Source organism: Mycteria americana, chromosome 2 (genome assembly GCF_035582795.1).
Source record: "Mycteria americana isolate JAX WOST 10 ecotype Jacksonville Zoo and Gardens chromosome 2, USCA_MyAme_1.0, whole genome shotgun sequence".
Lineage (NCBI taxonomy): Eukaryota > Metazoa > Chordata > Aves > Ciconiiformes > Ciconiidae > Mycteria > Mycteria americana.
Genome location: NC_134366.1, coordinates 99,995,813 through 100,011,352, shown reverse-complemented (window position 1 = coordinate 100,011,352; position 15,540 = coordinate 99,995,813). Strand labels below are relative to the sequence as shown.

General features: G+C 37.2%; 2 long non-coding RNA genes across 6 annotated transcripts in view; both read left to right on the top strand.

Annotated features, from left to right (window-relative positions):
* LOC142406722 (uncharacterized) overlaps positions 1-15,430 on the top strand; it is a 98,321-nt gene extending 82,891 nt beyond the window's left edge. The window contains exons 4-5 of the long non-coding RNA XR_012774678.1: positions 14,747-14,789; positions 15,402-15,430. This is a non-coding gene — a long non-coding RNA (uncharacterized LOC142406722). The remainder of the gene's footprint in view (positions 1-14,746; positions 14,790-15,401) is intronic.
* The window catches only part of LOC142405924 (uncharacterized), a 757,404-nt gene that overhangs the window by 170,362 nt on the left and 571,502 nt on the right, over positions 1-15,540 (top strand). The gene's annotated exons all lie outside the window — the stretch shown is intronic.

The window sequence follows — 15,540 nt, the reverse complement described above, 5'->3', positions numbered from 1 at the left end:
CCCAAGAAAAACTGTTCACAAATGAAAGCTGATACCTGACTGGAAAAATATTGCAAATTTTCAGTTTACAGGTAGAAGGAAAAAAGCAGAACCGAACACGATTTCAGCACAACCGTAAAACCCAATGCATATAGGACAGAATCTCTGAGAAGCTGAGAGTGGTAGGAATAACAGGGGTGGAAAGCTTTGTCAGAAGAGACAGGCAGAAGGAAATATGGTTGCTATAGAGGTTTGGGGTAATACATCAAAAATGCGACAGATAAATAAATAAATCTCCCTTATGAAACCAGTAGGAATAGAAGGAAAGGTTGCAGATTATTAAAAAAGTCTTAAGAATTCCTGGAGTAGTTATTTAGACTATATGAAGTTAATAGAGTCAAATAGCTTTGAAGACTCATTTACAGTGTCACTTGGAGACATCAGTAGGTGACAGCGGTTAGAGAACTTAATACAATTTTAACACCTGTAGTGGTTCAAGCCAAAGGCCGAGTTGTGTACTGTATCCAACAGCATCCAGAAGTGAATGGCTTGGAAAAAGGAAGAGCAGGACAAGGTTACAATATGATACTTCTATCTAATGCTAATTTCAACCTCCAGCTATTTTCACTTTAGAGATCTCCTGACTCTGTTCTATACACTATCAACCACCACTCCTGACGTGGTTCTATACATTCGTAGCCCACAATGAATTTCTTTTCCATAAACTTTTTCAGTCTCCCAATCAACCTATATGAACTTCTAGGATCCACATCAGTTTTGGCAAGGTCTTTTGCACCTACTTCTGTTTGTCTTGAAATGTGTTCATACTGGATTAATTGGACACTTCCTGTTTCCTGTACTAGAAAAGAGTGAACAATTTCATTCCATCTTACTTTATGCCACTTGTAGTTTTGTTTTCCCCTATCACACCTCCTCTCAGTTTTCTCTTTTCCACAAGGAAAAGCGACAAGTGACTTTATAGTTCAGTATACAGAAATCATACATAGATACATTTTCTAATGAGATAAAAATATATTTAGAAAGTGTTAAAGTTTTCTAGCACGTGGGCAAACTTAAAGTACAATTAATTGCATGATGTGATTACCAATTTAGCACGCGCCAAAAAAACTGGAGAGAGATGTGGCATGTTCACAGAGATTTAGCCAGATCAACACACTTATGTTGATTTTGTTGGTAGTATGTAGAGTTTTATGTGATAATTTCTGTTCCTTTTACCATACAGAATTGAGCAAGTGCTGAAGAGTGCTTTTTTTTAATCTCTGTCTTCCTTTATGTGTTATATAGTTCAACTAGTTCCACAGAACTGGGTTGGGTACAGAAGCAGTTGATTGTTGAACTAATCAACTTTCTCATCAGATAAACTGGAATATTTTGAGTTTCATTTTACTTCTGTTCCAAACCATTGGTAATAGTTTTATTGTTATCAGAATTTTCCTTATCTTCTGCTTTTTTTCCCTTCACTGCAGAACTACCAATCTTTTTTTTCCCTATTTTACACAGTCTGAACTCCTTCCTTTTATACATTTTCACTCTTGTCTGTATGAGGCCTTTTTAGTGATTTCCCCCATGCTATTTAACACCATCATTATCACTGCTCAGAATGACTCTGAAGAAAAGTTGAACCTCATGTTATAGCAGTATGGGAGGCAATTCGCAATGCCTGCCATTTGTCACTACAAAATCAGCTTCAGAACAGATTCTAAGAGGAGAATTTGACACTGAAAAACATCCTAAGAGCTAAAAAATTCTCTCTTACCATTGTTGAAGTCCCTTGCATAACCAAGGAAAAACTGTGGCCCAAATATATAGTCATTCAAAGACCTAAGAATTTGTGTTTTAAAGACTAAATTCTAAATTTAACCAGTTCCCTATTTCTTCTAAATTCCCTTTTTTGGCTAGTGATATTTTTGGGGTTTAGTAACTATTTAATTAGGTCACTGTATTATTTGAAAGTCTTGAAATATCATTCTTCTTCCTCATATCTTTCCTTTTCTCATAATGAGTAATGAAGGGATTGTTTTATATTGACAAGATTCCTTCATTGATAAAAAGCTCCAGCTTCTGGCTGGCTTTGGAACTCCCTACTCTCCAAACCTTAGTCCTTGAGAAGCTTCTAGGCAGCTTTAGTATTGCTAGTCTCTCATTTTTAAAAGGCAGAGTTCTAAGGAAAAATAGTCTTAATTTCTCTCTCTGACCTGACACTGTCTGTCTTCTCACCCCAGCTCCCCATGCTAAACAGCCTTACTCATTTCCATCTGGGGACAAATATTTCTAGTTGAGACGCATCAAAGCTTCTTCTTCCCTTTTCCTTTTCTTCCTTCCCACAAGAGACATAAAGAACTGCAATGAAAAGTAAATACATGAATAAACAAACATTCAGAGGACCCAACAACAAATCACTCTGAAGGAAAGCAACACAGAGAAGGAAGCTGAAAAGAACCATCATCCTTATCAGCAGTCAGTGACAGGCAGTGATCAGGGAAACACTAGCTCCTTTGAGGTAGTCAACACAGTATATGGCAAGGATTTCTGGATAAATGTTGTTAGTTTGCTTCTGTGATTGTCACTTATGAAGGCTGTGTTTCGTAGATGATCAGTTTGTTGGCTAACCTCTATTATATACCTTCTGCTATTTAACCTTCTACATTTTAACACCAGCAACTCTCTTGAGAAATTTTAAAGAGACGTAGCAGGGTGAAGAGGACTGCCTTTTTTCCAAAGTTGTTGTAACCGACTGTAAGGAAACAAGAAGCCAGAACCTGAGAGACCTTCTATTTGTGTGGCTTAGAGCTGAGTGGTCCAAAACTCTTACGTTGACAAAGGAGGAGGTTGCCCATTTTGTTGTTGACAGAATGGGGAGTAGATCAATCTGAGATTGCACTTGAATGCAAATTCCTGGACTGCTTAAACAATGCCTACATTTTGGGTTTCGCTCTAACCTGGAATGAACCAGGAAGGAAGACATAGTTTAGGAAGTGGCTCACATATGACTTTGAGTCACTTGCCTCTGAGATCCAACCCTGCACTCAAGAACATTTACCAAAAATCTTATACACAAGCAGAAGGGTTTTGTTGAAATTAAAGCAGTCAGTCACACATTATCTCATGTATTGTGCAACCCAGAATATGTGAGAAGACTGTCAATTTTTTTTTTCTTTTTTCACTCCTCTTTTCCAGAACAACAAGACCTGTGATGGGTTGGTCCCAGCTGGCAACCAATCTCCCACTCAGCCACCTTCTGGGTCCCCCTCCTCAGTGGGACACGGGAAGAAGAGGAAGAACAGGAATGAGAAACCTTTTGGATCAAGATGGAGACAGGAAGATCACTTACCAATTACTATTGTGGGAAAAACAGACTTGATTTGGGGTAAATTAATTAATTGACAATCAAAATAAATATGTAATTACTGATTTGGGTATTGGAAAGAAAAGAACAATAAACCAAACATTTACACACTTAGGGAAAACACCTTTCCTTCCCTTTTTTCCATGCTCAACTTCACTCCAAATTCCCCTCCTTCCGCCTTGTTATTGCCATAGGTTACACTCAGTCCATTCAGCAAGGCAATGCACCATGCAAGGTTGTTGTTGGGAGGGAGTTACGGTCAGGACATAGTGGTTTCCTCTGCCACTCCTTACTTCTCACTTTTTTCCTCTGCGCTGGTGTGGCCTCTCCACGGGCTGCAGTCCCTTCAGGGAAGTACCTGTTCTTGCAGAGAGCACCTCCTCCTCCTCTGACCTTGGTGTTCCCTTTGTTGTTTTCTTACTCTTTTGTTCCCTCCTCCTTTTTCTGCCTAGTATTGTCTGACCTTTCTTAAATATGTTTTCCCAGAGGCACCATACACATGGCTGATGGGCTCAGCTTTGGCCAGTGGTGGATCTGTTGCAGAGCCGGCTGGAACTGTCTGTGTCCAGCACAGGGCAGTCCCTGACCTCTTTCCACAGAGGCCACTGCTGCAGCCCCCAAACTACCAAAACCTTGTCATTTACACCCAGTCTGAGAGCAAGGGAAGCAATGTCTCCTTATGTAATAAGAAGATGCTCTTTATGGAAGAGAGATTAGGAAAAAAGTATACCATAGGAGTGTACTGTCCTACTTTGCCCTTACTATTAGCAGCAGTAATTCCAGTTCTCCCTCTTCTCCTTTCCTCCCTCTCTCAGAATTGACCTGTATTTTTAAAAGTAAATGGAGCTTGTTTGTTCTTAGTTTTAGTGGGTGCTATGTTGGTGATGTTTTAAATAATCTGATCTTTTACAATGCAGAAAGAGTTTTTTAGTAAATTCTAATCAAGCTTCTTTGAGCTGGCCACCCAAAAGTAGACTATGATTTAAAGCTTTGCTTTGTTTTCTTCTTAATGTCAGTCCTCTGTAATCTAGGCAAATATCCTATTACTGCATGACTTTACACGCAGTTTCAACAGACAGTAGGTTCTTTGTAGTGCAGCAGAGGAAAGCACCTAAGTTTGGGTTAGGCTAGCTTCACTCATTCGATTTTTTTTTTTTTAAAGTTAATGTGTATTACAGTTTGTGAATACTTAGAATTCCAGCCTGGTACTTCAGTGATAAAAGTCAACAGGATGTGGCTGATGCAGGAACCAGCTATTTTTAGGTAAAACTCCTGAAGTGGGATTTAATTCTAAGTCTTCTATGCATTTTTATTTCTGATGCTGCTTGCCAGGCTTGAATGATACATGATTAATAATTGAGCACATCATATTCATACTTTCCTTTACAATAGATGCATGAGAAGAAAACAGAAAATGAAGGGGGCGAGGGAGGAAAAGGATTAGTAGCCTGGGATAGTAAAAGGCAAAAATGTGCTTCCATGGTAGTTCCTGCAAGAAAGACCTGAGCTGGTAGTGATGCTAACTTATCTGCCTATCTACCTGTGTTTAATCTTTATGTATTAATTTCTACATTCCTCCATTTTCACACATGGCCCATTCTCTATTGCTCAAGTGAAAGAGGCAAGCTTGTTGTAACCGCATTAGGATTAAGGCTAGACTGCTTATTTCTGCTAAACTATGTGCTGCGTAGTGAGGACAGAAATCAGTTTAAAAGTCAACACAGGGTATGTTTCTCCTACATAGGGTACTGTGTAGTTAGCGGTATGGCCCAATGTCTTTGGCTTTGACATTTCTATGTTTTCTTGGCATGTGCAAATATTTGCTTGTACTTCCAACCAGAGCAAAATACTATCAATCAACTTCATTACAACATCTTATGAATTTAAAAATCCAAAGTCTCAATTACACTACCTTAAAGTGCTACTGCTAATGCTCTACTTGTGATATATTAAAGTAACCACATCTACCTTTCTTCCCACTAAGAATTGCTGGCAGTAACTTGTTTTTAATTATTTTAAGTTCATAAACCACTAAAGTCTTCCTTTTGGAGCTTGAAAAGTACTGCAGAGAAGGCTATGAAAAAATTCTTGGTTTTCACAGTTCTCTTCAAAAGATGCCTCTTGGGGTGTAGGAGTTATAATGTAAAAAAACTTTAAAATCTTGAAACAAGGCTTTATTGCTGGGGAAGTTTAAAAAGGCATGCTACAGCTTTACAGTCTTGGCCATGGTCATGGTCCTATCCATGTTCCCAGTCAGAAAAATCTGAAATATCTGCACTGTTCATTTTGCACCACATAATGGTGTCCACCTAATTCAGTATTTAGTGTTCAGTAGTAGCAGTATCTATATGCTTCTTAGAGATAGCCAAAAGAAATCTCATGGAATAATGTGTTCATGGAATAATATGCCTAAAGGTTATTTTGTTCCTCACCACCAGTAGATGTTTGTTACCTTCAGTGCCGAAACGTGAAGATTTATATTCAGAGAATCATAGAATCATAAAATCATTTAGGTTGGAAAAGACCTTTAAGATCATCAAGTCCAACCATTAACCTAGCACTCCCAAGTCCACCACTAAGCCATGTCCTAAGTGCCACATCTACACGTCTTTTAAATACCTCCAGGGAAGGTGACTCAACCACTTCCCTGGGCAGCCTGTTCCAATGCTGGACAACCCTTTCAGTGAAGAAATGTTTCCTAATATCCAATCTAAGCCTCCCCTGGCACAACTTGAGGCCGTTTCCTCTTGTCCTATTGCTAGTTACTTGGGAGAAGAGACCGACCCCCACCTCGCTACAACCTCCTTTTAGGTAGTTGTAGAGAGTGATAAGGTCTCCCCTGAGTCTCCTTTTCTCCAGGCTAAGCATCGCCAGTTCCCTCAGCCGCTCCTCATAAGACTTGTGCTCCAGACCCTTCACCAGCTTCGTTGCCCTTCTCTGGACACGCTCCAACACCCCAATGTCTTTCTTGTAGTGAGGGGACCAAAACTGAACACAGTAGTCGAGGTGCAGCCTCACCTGTGCCAAGGACAGGGGCACGATCACTTCCCTAGTCCTGCTGGCCACACACCCACACAAGCCTTTTAAAAAAACTCTTCTACTGGATCTGTAGATATTTTTATTATCTTTACAAGTGTCCAGTTTCACTTGGAATGTTGCTATCTATGTTAAGTACTCATATAGTTACTTCTTAGGATACAGTGCCTTCAGCCATCACAGCTCCATTTTGCGGTAGGGCTCTATCTCACTGCCACATTGTGGTATCGGTGCTGTCAGTGATCGGTGCTGATTGGTGCTGTCACTGAGTCCAAACCTGCACGTAGTATTCATCAGCAGCATACAACAGAAACATGTGTCATGTCATTTTATTATTTTCAGAGTTTATTATATATTGTTTCAAATATGTCATAATGTATTTTCTGCTTGTTTATCCATAAACCACTACAATGTTGTCTTCATTGATCCTGTCACATTGAGCACCAGTCTTTCTCTGGAATGACTACACTTAGTGCAGAAACAAACCATTCCAATGTTAGGTTCAGATTTGTTAAGACCTTGCCTATGTAATGAATCTTCAAAACCTATACCCATGCTAATATAAGTGCTAATGGAAGAGCCCCTGCAGTAGATGGAACCTGGACAGAGCAAAGGAGTTGCTGGCATATTCATCCTGCCTCCCCAGTGTTGTGTTTTTCCATCGGCATAACTTCACCTACACTAGGTGATCTGTATGCTGGTTCATCAGCAGATCTTGTGCCAGCTTCCTGAATGACATTCCTTTGAAATCCCCCCAGATGGTCGATTTTTTTTTTTTTTGGATGACCAGAGATAACTGTGACTGTTTTAAAACATTTCTGCAACTCCATCTGTTTGTTACCACCCTACAGCTAGGAAGTCAGAGCCCTCAAAGCTGACCTGTTGAAAAAGATTGTGCAAGTGTTTCTCATCCACTTCAGCAATGTTGTATGGCTTAGTAGCTTAAATTGCTGAAACAGAATACAGAATTCAATACAGAAATCCACGATAAAATGAGGACAAATAGGATATTTTTGAATTTTGCGATGAGGATGTTTCAAGTAGAGCCTCTATTGTGGCCCATGTGATGGCAAATCTTTTTGAACACTGTCTCAAATATAATTGCATATAACAAACTCATCTTACAGAATAACATGATGTCTTTCTTTTCCTAAGGAAATGTTTAGCTTAATTTTATTTACCCAGTGAAAATACTTGAAGGCCCACATACTTCTATACAACTGCCTCTGTTTTTTTATGTGCTACATATTTCTGAGGACTACCAAAAGCCTAGTCTGATGAAGAAGGAAAAGTGGCTAATAAAAAAAAAAAAAATCACTGCATGTATATATTTCCAGGGTAGACATTGACATTACTGCTGGCAACTGCTGATCAGTAGGAAAGTGTGAAGAAAACACAAGTCATCCATTTGCTTCACCCATCTGCTGAGAAAAAGAACTGTGTTACCATTAGCAGGTCTGTCTCTATAATTCTGTGTTCTGTGTACATTTTCATGAAAAATGTCTTAGATACCTATATTATTTAACTTTAGAGTTAATGATAGCAAATAGCATTTAATTTACCAAATTACAAGCAGCTCTAAGGTTGTTATTTTTTGAAACGAATAATAGAGCATAAATTCCCAGATGTCTCCTTAAAGTTCATGATGACTTTAAAAGTCACTTTCAAAGTTCAGTGACTCTTTAATGTGTCCAAAAAAAGAGTTTGTTTTAGTATTAGGTATACTTGATAATTTATGTTTCATATTGTTTTGAGTGAGGATTTTGGCACAATGTGCCACTTTTGCTTCTCTTTATTTGCTTATATTCTATTTAAATGTTGACATACCTTTCAAAAGTGAAAGCAATAAAGTTGGGCTGTAAAATTCAGGCGAAACAGTATTCTCCAAGTCCATTTGTGTAGGTTATTGCTGAGGAGAGCAGTTTTCTTGAACTTCCATATTAGAAGTGTCAATCACAAACACAGAAAGTGAGGGAGACTCCTGAAGAATTTTGTTCAATATTCTTTATTTTTCAGTATTCTATACTTTATTTGTCCTATGGCTTAGGAGCCTTAGAAAGCAAACAACTTTTCTAGTCAGACAAATCCCATCCAGAGGCAGGAGCAGCCTATATCTAGCAGCTCCTTCTGTGATGTGTGATAAGATCTCCAGTACATACCGGGCATTCAGCATTTCTAGAATCCAGACAATGCCAGATATCCTGCCTGTGTGCACAGTGCCACTGTGTAAACTCAGTAGGTCCTGTGCTTTGCACAGGATTGTCAGCATTATTGCATACATTATTGCTGCTGCTGCACGTGCATAATAAGTCCTTTCAGAATTTATTTCCTTGCTGGGTCCAAGAAGTATACAGGAAAGGTTAAAGACAAAGATCAGATCACCATCACCAGAATCACTCCAACAGCTTTCTCCTGGCCGCCTCCTTTCCCCAGCATTTCGCATACCTGATTAGAATGAACTCCAGGCTAGGAGGTTTTTGTTTGTTTTTTCCATTAATGCAAGTAGCTCTTGACACATACACAGCTTTAGAATGCTATTGGGTCACTTCTCAAGCCTTTTCTGTTATCTTGAGTGCTAAGAACTATATTTTTAAAAACAACAATTTACAATACTTATTAAATTATGTAAACAATGCCTTACTTTTTAAAAGAAAATTAGCTAAGCGATGTAGTAAGATTTTTCTGCTCTAAAACTAAAAATAGTAAAAAAAAATATTTTTTTAAGTTTAGAAAACTATTGTTCTGTAATATATATTCATCTCCTGAGTGTCCTCATCACTGATAAACAGGTGTAGGGCAGTGATGGTGGAGGGGAGGCAGCCGACAGTCTCTTCGGGGTTGCCATTGGGCAGTTGCAAAAGGTAGACAAAACCCTTCCTTGTTCAAAGCCCTAATTACAAGACCTTCTTTCAGATCAGTTGAAAGAGTCCTAGTTTTGGAAGAAAAACCTTTGCATTTTGTTAGAGAAGTTGCATTTAATTTCATTGAGTGTTTCACCTTATTGTAGAGTTGAACTATCAACATTTTTTACAGCAGTGATTTGGTTTGGTAGTCCTTGTAAAGATCCTTCATTGCTGGCTGTTGTACGGAAACAGAATCACACTTTCTGTTTTCTGTCCCTTACACAGGAATCCAATTAGTAGGTGAAACAATTAGGATCCACATTTCCACGTCTTTTTTGTCACTGCTTAGCCCCATTGAGGCGATGCCACATATGGACAAAAGTAATATCTCATGCCTGATTCCCCAAAGAAAAAGACATTGAGATGGTTTAGTAAATATGTTGACATTTATTTTTAATAAAGTGTGAATTCCTCCTTTTCTGTTATGGTGAATAAGCAACATTTTTGAAACCTGAACCAGTGTTGGTTAATATCCAAAACCTGAAGTGTAGTGCAGGTGATAAGAAAATTTGGCACCTATTTTTTTAAGAAGTATAGTTGCCAATGATTTGAATGGTCTGTTAAATCATTTGATATTGAAAACAATCAGCAGCAATTAACATAATCTTCTATCAGAAGTAACAAAAGAAGACATCATCTCCTTCTTTCTCAATTTTATATACAAGGATTTCATATATAATATGTATAACTGCTTAAAAATCTAAACCCCATATAATTTAAAAGGTCATAGTTATACAAGTCTTTTTAATAAGGAATGTTTGAGACTTTGCTTCTTCAAAGATTTAAATGAAATAGTTTATTTTAAGCAGCTAGTTGTCAAACCCAATCTTCTCTCTTGTTTTTCAAGTTCATAGTATATAAAAAGAGGAAAGGAATTAATAGCCTATTATGTACATTTTGGCTTCCTTATGAGCTGTCACTGTAAATAGTCTCATATACACATAAGACCTCCTTCTGTGCTGTAATGTCAATGTAAAGGAGCATTTCAATAAGTGAAAATTTCATTTGCTCCCATCTGAAGGTCCTCTGTACTGTCAGCACGATACAGTTGGAATTCAAATCCGGAGTATTTATAGCCATATGGATAAGAGTGGATTACAATAAAACTTCAAAAGAAAATCCCACCAAAAGCCTTTTTTTTTATTAAAGTGTTTGTCATATTCTAAAACTTTTGAGAGATTACTAGTTTGTGATATTCCTCCAGACTTGTTTATGGCTTTAATAGTCACCATTCCATGTAACATTTATGGATGGAAAAATATTCTGAGTTGCAAGTATTTATCATTTCAGAACTCAAACCAATCTGTCACTGGTAGTTACAGGGAAAATTACTGTATTTGTGACACTTACAGAAGAGTCCTGTCCTTAGCTGTAGGATGACAATTAACTGAGAACACTCTTAGAGCTGGGAAGTCAGGCTGAAACACAAAACACTTTCTCTGTCGCTCCTTCCCCATAAACCTAGGAGCAGAGATATTTTGCTGTGATAGGACACTGTAAACATTTAGATTGTTGTTAAATGAAAAGATTCTTTTTTCGCCCCAGCTTGTTTCATAACAAAGATGACATTATTTTGTCCTCTGTCACCTTGTAAGAAGTAAGTAGTAAGAAATACAGTATTGTCTTGTTTTTCAGATTGAAGCATTGGCAAAAAAAGAATAGCACAAAAAGGAGAAAATGAAATAAGATTGCAATTACACTTGACTCTCAAGAAAGCCCATTTCTCTTTCTTTGCAAGTAAATCTACCAATTGATTGTGATTTATTATTACAGACAAATGTAACTTTCTTCTTTGCTATTGTCTTCCTGTATTGTTTAGATGAAGAGCACTAGGAAAACTACGTATAATCTTTCAACTATGTGAATGTATGTGCAAACTTTATGACTGTGAAATCAAATAAATCAATATTTAGGAAGCTCAGAACAAAAGACTGAAGCCATTTATGGTGACTTGTATTAAGCAATTTACTTTGTGCTTAGCATTGTTTAGCTAAGCTAATCATGGAAGATTAACCTTTAAAAATTTATATTGCAAAGTATGTTGATCCCGTTCTTGGTTCTTAATGCTTTTAGCTCTGTAAACAACATTTGACATTTACCAATAGTAATGTCATGGACAATGTTCTCCCCTCCTGTAAATAACGAAGGTTTAAATTGTTTTCTCTTCCTTTTTTTGAGGAAGGAGTTGAAGATTGGCCGCAGTGCAGTCTTTTTTTTTTTTTTAAATGGTGAATTAAATGATGACATCACGGTAGAGATCATTACAAGTTAAATGTTTAACACTGAAAAATATTAGGCAAGCATTCAGATTTTTGCAGTGGCCGCTGTTTCCTCATTTTATTTGAACGAAGCAAAAATACTTTAAAGAATGAATGTGAGAAAAACTGGTTCTAGGGCGTGCTCTGATCCTAAATCACAGCAGCACTGAATTACGTGCATAGGTATGAACCTCCAAGCAGTCCTATTGTTTTTGCTGTGATGCTTCATATGTTTATACCTACTTCTGATCTTTGCCTTCTGGTATTGCTGTAATATAAATATTCAATATTGAGAATGAAAAACAAATAACAATATTTCATGATAGATTCAATGTTTACCATTCAAATTTTTTAGTACCTTTCTTAACAGGACTTCTGAGGATCAAACAGTCAATCTTAAATTAGCCTGCCAAGCTTTTTTAAATCTATGGTCTGACCACCCACCCTGCTCCATAAATTTCTTTGAAGAATCTACAAATGGCAATTAAGAAAGGAAAGTTCAAACATGTTATGCAGTAACTTGCATGCATGAAGTTCCAGAGATTAAAATAATATTGATAACCATTGAAAAGGAGGAGAATTTATGGGACATGGTCTGTAGCGGTATTAATCCTTGATAGTAGTACAAAAGTGCTACAGATCTTTTTTTCATGTAATACAAAAGCTGCCATTGACATTTACTGGAGTTGGAATATGTTTCTTTTAGCTTCAAAAGACATAACATCTCAAAGTGTGTGAGTTGTATTTAGATGGCATATACCTTGAAATACAAAAGTGTTTCATACTCACCCACGTTTACTCTTCTATTAAAAACAAAAGCTGTTGGAACAATCTGAAGTCACATATACACTGAGGCCTTGGGCACACCAAGTGAGAAGCATGAGTCATGTAAATGACCACCTCAAAACTAGACTATTTTTGTAGAAAGGTTAAGGACATTGGGTTTTGAGAGATTTTGCCACTGCCAGATGTAAGTTGCCCTTTTAGATACCTAACTCAATGGAGCTTTTAAGGATGTAATTAAGCCAGTTTTGTCTCTATTAGTGTTAAATCCAAACTAGAACTGGGCCAGGGCAGAAAATGGCAATAGTTCCATTCCTATACCAAATACTATTCGTAACTAAATTCTTAGGAAAAAAGGGGGCTACTGCAGCATAACTTCCGTTTCGAGAATTTCTTGGAGCTATAGGCAGATTCCTGATTTGAAGAATGGCTGTTAACACACAGCGTAGAATTTAGAAATGCAATACTTGCTCGTGTTAGGAGATGTTGCTGCTGAATCCACACAGCTTGGCAGAAACTGTAAAGCTAGGCTCTAGATCTGCAACCAGAAGGGCTGAACCAGCCTCATCTGAAGTATTTGGGTTTATTAACTTGGGGAGGGGGGAAGGAGGACAACTACTGCATCCCCTTAGCATCTCATGCAAGATTTTAAGGCTTTTCAAAAGCCCTACAGATTTCTTTTGTCCATTTTTTGCCGACGCTGTTGAAGAACAATAGCAGATCACAATACGGCACTTTCCTCTATAATGTCTTCTGAGTTGTTGTATCACACTAGTCCAAGTGGTCTAGAATTCTGCTTTTAATTTCCGCTGCTTCTTTAAACTTACTTCGTAGTACATGGTGATTTATATCTAAGCAGCTAACAGCATAAAGAAAAACACAGTATCAGTTTAACAGAGTAATCAGAGACTAACTTTAACAATGTGAGGCTAAACTGCTTCTGAAAATTGCTGTATGTCAGTGCAGGTTGTCTATATGACTATGTGCATACACGGAATATTCATACAAAATATATGTATACAGTAAACATATGAAACACGTGATGTTAAGCATTTGGTTCTAGTTAAGACCAATGGAAACTGAACTCCACACGGGAGATTCTCACAGCATCCAGTCATAGATATCTATTTCACAAGGAAAATGTAGCCTTTCCTCCAGAGCTCTGAAAGTTTGGTTCCATAGGTGTGTTCAGAAAACGAGACTTCAAAAAGCTCTGGCTCTTTTTTAATTTACTTCCTCTTTGTTCCACAATATTGGTTTTGATTCAGAACACTTTAATGGGGACTGTTTCCATTTTCTTTGTCAGTAGGCTGATAAACTATTATTACTATGGAGCAAAACCTTTTCAATACACAATATTCCTAGTGGGTCATTAATTTTATGTCGAAATAAAATAACTTTTTCCCTTTTTCTCCTGACAGTTATTCCTGATTTGTCTGTATTAGACCAAACTTCTACTCTCTTTATTACTGCTAAGACTTTTCTAAAACCAAAGAAAGACTGACTATTTCCAGTCAAGCTTATAGTATAGAATGTATGGTTAAGGGATATAAGATTTGCACAAATATGTTATCCTCTTCCAAAGTGTTACTGTGTTACCCTTCGATCCTATGCTACTATTTGTTCTTTCTCCTTTGAAATTAATGGGGGAAGACTTCAGACTTATGGGCATTTTGAAATAAAATGTTAGGCCTGTAGGCCATGGACTGGTGAGATATTAAACATAATTTTTTACTTCCTTCTACATTATTTACAATATGAGGAGAAATCACACAGCTGACCACACTGCAGCTACTTAATGCTGCTGTAAATAGATCATAATAAGCATGTGGTATACGTGATTGTCTGTGCTGATAAATGAAAGGGTGTGGATTGTTCAGCATCAGTAGAAGGAGGGGAACAAGAAAAAAACCTTCCTGATTGCAGCTGCAATTGGTAGCAATTTTTCCTTCCTGCATTAATGAATGTAATTCATGTAATGCATATTACTTCATTCAACAGCAAAATTCTCACATTCAGTTCACAGACATAAAGTATTTTAATTAAGTATATCAATGAGTAATGACAATCCACTTCCAGAAAAAGCAAAGAAAGACACTTCTTTGGCCATGTAGAAGGAGCCGTGATGCAAATATAGTTTATCAGTGTAATAAATTCAGTTTCCTAAAACTCTTTACCAAAAGAATATCTTTTAAGCTATTTTCAGCTTTATTTGTCTGTTTTCTCCTTCTAACCTTCCTTTACATGCAGTATTTGACTGCAAACCTGCATTTTACAGTCTCTAGTGATCAAATCACTTCATCGTCTATAAACATCACAAATTAAAAGAGCTTTCAGCAACTGAACTCCATCACAACATACACAAAACTAAAATAATTCATTGTCTAGAGACCATAACAAATTTTAATGTGCATTTACAGAGTAAACAGAGGGCTGAAAGGGGTCAAACCAGTGGATGTGAAGGTATGTATTACAAAATCCACACAGTACTGAATTACAAACTAAAAAGTGATGTTTTATCAAAAAAGGAAACAAAGATGTCTATTGGTGGCACGACATATAGATAATATTAAAAACTGGCTTGCATGAGGACCAAAATATGTCTACTCTGAAGTTATATCACACAGACTGTAAGCAATTTACAGAATTTAAGTTAGTTTTGCATATACAGGAGTTGCAAAATTAGAGAAAATACACTGAAATATAGAACGCACACAAAAAAAAAAGATGTATATATATAAACCTCCACGCAGTCATCAGGGGTTGGCCTAAGTCAGTAATTGCCACCATTGAACAAGAAACAAACAAAAAAAGACAGGAAAAAAACCAATGGGGGAAAAGAATAATAATAAAAAAACCCCAAACAACTCAAAAGAAAAATATCCTCATTTGTTTTCCAGAAACAACATCCTCTAGTCTGCTTAGCTGCTTTGTAGAATTTGTTTTCTCCTCCCTATTCCTCATGCAAAAAAAAAAAAAAAAAAGGCTTTTTGATAAAGTTTGTGGGGTGTTTTATTGGGGTCGATGTTAAATCACTATGTTTTGTTTCATTATTTGGCCTCTGTTTGCTTCCAGGCTGGAACGGTTCTTTCAGCGTAGGAAACCAAATGTCATCCATGGTTAATTCTGTAATACTGATGACTCGCAGGCCAACCCCTGAGAAGTCAAGGATGAGGCTTCTCCTTGCCGAAAGAAAAGGAAACTAGGTCTTGCT